We start from the raw sequence: 5047 nt of genomic DNA on the forward strand, positions 1-5047 counted from the left end.
TCTCTCTCTCTCTCTCTCTCCTGGCAGCGCCGCCAGATGTTTATCTCTTCATACTCGGGGAAGCTGCCATGTCAAACAAACCGAGGATGGACCCTCGGTCGGGGATCCAGGACCCCCTTCATCTTCATCTTCCTCTTCCTCTTTCTGCTGAGCAGAATAATCCTGGACCGGTTGGAGTCCAGAGAGTTTCATGGACGGAGGGAAACAGAGGCTCTGTAAGGCTGACTGAGGCCCTGGGCAGGATCTCACCTGGGGCCCACCTCCAGCTCTGACCGGTTGAAACGGACACACTAATTAAAGCGCGTTGCTGCTGGAACAGTAGCAACACTGTCCGTGTAATTACACTGTAAAAAACACTTCCTGTTTTTACACCTAACTAACATGTTCTCAGCCTTCCTGTTCTCTGGATAATCTGTTTGCTCTTCAAACTGTTTCATCAAAACAAAGAAACTCACCTTGATTCTTTTATTCTAACAGAAAAATGATGAAATAGCAGAATAAATTGCTCCGTTAAGCTCTTTAGATGAGTTGGAAGACGGACTGCTACTGGAGATCCTGTCATAAACGACGACTGAAGAAACCTGGGTGATAAAAACTATGACAACATTTACATGAACTAAAATATATTTAAACTGATGAAATCTGAGAAAAATATTACAAGTTGTGATCATTTAATTTCCCATAACTATAAATTAAAGAAAAACAATTATTTACTATAAACGTGTGAAGATGTACTTTGATCTTTTTTTCTTTGATTGAACTTTTATCAATCAGCAGATTTTATTTATATACTGTTAAACTGCATCAGTGTGAAAAGATGTTGAATATTATTTAACTTTAACGACGCAGAGTCAGCTATTTATTAATATTATCATTTGTTAATGGATTAATCAATATTATCTTGATATGACAAAATATCAAGATACTGGGGGATGAAGGGGGCATTAGGGTTCAGCCCCCCTTTACTGTCAATGAGGCAAAGATCAGGTTGCAGCGGGTCGGGCTCTCCGCGTCCCGCTGGCACCAGGAGGGCCGGAACCGGATCGGAACCGGAACCGGATCAGGAGGAAAACCTCCACAAACTTCCGGTTACTTCCGGTAACTTAATCAACTCAGATCCAAAATGAAAAATAATTTCCTGTCTGCAGAGACAGAGAGGAACAGTCTGACTGAAATGACCAAAGGTCAAAGTTCAGGATACCTGGAAAACTTTACCCAATATTTAGGCCAAATCTGAGGTTTGAAGGAAAATGAAAGATATTTTTATTATTAGAAGGAATAAAATTATTGAAGTAAATTTTCCAATCCCCCCTCACACACACACACACACACACACACACACACACACACACACACACACACACACACACACAAAACACACACACACACACACACACACACACACACACACACACACACACACACACACACCACACACACACACACACACACACACACACACACACACACACACACACACACACACACACACACAGTGAGGTAAAATAATAATAAAAATATTATTATTAGGAATTCTCATTAGTTTCACAGCCATTTTCTACTTTTAAAAATAATAATTAGTTAATTTATTGTAACATTTAGAGCATCTCATTATTCTGGATTCAAATCTTTTGCTCTGATTTCTCTTCTATTTTCTTTGAGTTGATGTAGAGAATAAAAGTAAAAGTGAAGTTTTTACTTTGATGCTGAACTCAGAATATTTCTGTTGGATCTAAACTTATTTTTCTCTTTTTTGCAGAAACTGAATCTTGTTTTTCTTCAGGTGTTTCCTGATTCTGACGGACTTCCGGTGAAGTGAAAACTGAACAGTTTCCTCTGAATGCGGAACAAATGCGGCCCTTTAACTTCATCATGAATAACTGAGCCACAGTTTGTCTGTCATTGATCATCAGGCTGATCAGTTGAACCCATCGCCTCCTGATTGGAGGGAAAAGCAGCGCAGAATCCGCTGCGGAACTTTTCAAACTGAGCGCACTTTCCCCGCTTCAACTCCGCTCCCGCCTGCCGCTGCGGGATGAACCGCACCTTCACCGCAGGCTGTGCGGGAGCGGCGGAGTGACGCTCTGTCTGCGGGATCATGTTTAATCCCCGCATGTTCACAACTCATTTCTGCACACAGACGCGCAGAGATGGGGACTCAGATGGTTGCCGGGGCAACCGCGATAGGACTGACGGAGCCGTTTCCCTGAACGGAGGCAATCTGCGGCAGAGGTCGTCACAAAGTCATTCCTGATTACTTTTCTCTTCTCGGCTGCAGCTCAGCATCCAAACGTTCGTTCAGTTCACTCGTTCAGTTCACTCGTTCAGTTCACAGCTGAAAAGCCTGCTTGTGACGTCACGTGGATCCGTTCCTCGCAGATCAAAGTTTCAGGTGTTTCCGATGATTCCTTCAGATTCAGATCAGAAATGTTTTCTGATTTTACATCAGGGAGAAATCATCAGAAAACTCAGGAGGAAAATATCTGCAGAGCAAAGAAGCGGAATAAATTCAAAACTAAAACCTAATTAATGGATAAGTTTGTGCATAAAACAGCAAATATTCTCAAAAGTCATTAAATTAGAGGGTTTGAGTTCAGTCCTGTTTTTATTTGAAATATTTTCAACTCTGAATGTTTATTTGTGAAAAATATTCAGTTAAATTAGTTTCATATAAACTTTTACACTGATCAGTTAATCCACACCTTATGGATTCATTTCTATTCGTTCCTCAGCAGATGAACGATGAAGCATTTATAATACTGTTAAAAACGTGATTTATTGAAGTAAATAAATTCATAAAGTGAAGTTCATATTCTGTGGAAGATGAAACCATCAGACCTTAAAGCTGTTGCTTGTTTATCAGTCGAATCAAACGGAGGATATTCAGTTTCCTGCAGAAACATTGTAACGAAGCTTGTTCTCTAGAAAGAACCTTTTCCCTCCATCCTGCGCGTCTCCAGGGAAACCAACACGCAGCATCATCAGCATCCAGCCTCATAATCCTGAGATGAAGGTGAGGCGTCCCGTCTGATCAAAGCGGCCGTGCGGCGCTGCAGGCCGGCCTCCGTCACTCAAACGCTTCCTGCTCCACCTGCAAGCTGCAGGCCGCCAGGCTGCGCTGGCTTAATGAAGCAGCCGTTAGCCGTTAGCTTCATGTGATCATCCAGATGGAAATGAAGACTGCAGGTGAGGGTTCTTGGCTCCGGCTCACCTGCGCTCATTAATTCATCCAACCTGGCAACGCTGCTCTCACTTCTCCTCACAACTTTCCTCCCAGCATGCAGAGAGGCGCCTGGTGTGTGTGTGTGTGTGTGTGTGTGTGTGTGTGTGTGTGTGTGTGTGTGTGTGTGTGTGTGTGTGTGTGTGTGTGTGTGTGTGATAAAGGTGAAGGACAACAATCTGGATGAGGAGGACTGTTGATAATAAGGCTAATAAAGTATCTCTGCGCTGCACATTGTTCTGCTGCTGCTGCCAGCAGCGCCGCTTCCTCCTGAACTCTGAATATGCAAACATGTTTTATGGAAAGTAACGTAATTACAGGAGAAGCTTCAGGCCTGTTTTCATGTCACTGTCCTCCTTTCACAGCCAGCAGCATCTGAAGAGCTGAAGCTTTAAAAAGCCTCAATAAAACCGAGCGCAGAACCGCAGGCTGGACGAAAACATCTGATGAAAACTGGAACAACAAGCAGAATCTGGTTCACAGGAGAACCGCCGGCCTGGCAAACAGATTCATTCATTCGTTCGTTCGTTCGTTCGTTGTCATTTTCTAACATAATAAAGCAGCGATGTTACATTCAGCTGGCATGAAAATGATATAAATATGACTTCACAGAATTTTTATTTCAGATTTAACCTCTTTAAATTGGGCCTCTGTCTCTTTAAGAAGCTCCTGCTCTTTCTGAAGCTCCGCCTCCAGGAAGTCGTCCCAACATGGCTCCTCTGAGCAGCAGATCCTATGATGAGCTCAGCAGCTGTTTGCTAATTGCTGCTGGCTAGTCTGAAGGAGCTGAGAGGGGGAGGAGCTAAGCCTTGAAGGCGGGGCTTCGTCCACCCGGACGTTTTTGGGCAGCTGGTTGCCATGGAGATTAACGGATTTCTAAAACATGCGCAAAAGAATAACAGCAACACTGCAGGAATGTTTCTGATGAAGGAAAAACGTGAAAACATGAAATAAATATCAAAGAAGCTGATTTGACGTGATACTGTCCCTTTAAATTCCTTCTAAAGATCATCAGAGCAAACAGCTGAGTCCAGATATTTACATACCCTCCGAATAAAACCAACAAATCTTTGTTTGTTGCTGTCTGACATTAAAACAGAAACTCAGACAGATTAGCTAAGATATTTACCTCAACATGATGATGATGTCATTGCTTCGTAAGCTTCTGATTGGTTAAATAAACATCATGTGTCCAGCTGTGGTCCAGATGTCTCAAGAAACCAGTTGAACATTATTTTCCACAGAAAATCAGATCCTGATCTGATCTGAGAGGAAAAAGATGCAAAAGCAGAAAATTAAAGTTTATAGATAAAAAAGGAAGTGATGAAAGAACAGCAGCGGTGAAGCACGGTGGTGGCAGCATCATGCTGTGGGCGTTCCACTGCAGGAGGTTCTGTTGCTTTTTCCACAGTAGAAAGAATCAGAACAACAGAAGAAGTCTGACCCGGTTCTGGTTCTGTCAGGAGGAACGGACCAGAACCTCAGCAGGAAACCAAAACATTCAAAATACTTTAATTAGAAAACAGAAACTTTCTGGATCCGGACAGAAAAAACCCAACTGGATTCACCAGAGTTCTTCTTCCAGAATATTCCAGAACCGGATCGAAACCAGAACCAGATCAAAACCAGAACCAGATCAAAACCAGAACCAGATCAAAACCAGAACCAGATCAAAACCAGATCCAAACCAGAACCAGATAGAAACCAGTGCTTCATTTCATTGTTTCATTGTCATTTATTTTTTCAGTATTTCTGTGTCTTTTCTGCAGGTGAGTTCAGGTGAGTTCAGGTGAGTTCTGTTGAGTTCTGTTGAGTTCTGTTGAGTTC

The sequence above is a fragment of the Poecilia reticulata genome, unplaced genomic scaffold (genome assembly GCF_000633615.1).
Source record: "Poecilia reticulata strain Guanapo unplaced genomic scaffold, Guppy_female_1.0+MT scaffold_125, whole genome shotgun sequence".
Lineage (NCBI taxonomy): Eukaryota > Metazoa > Chordata > Actinopteri > Cyprinodontiformes > Poeciliidae > Poecilia > Poecilia reticulata.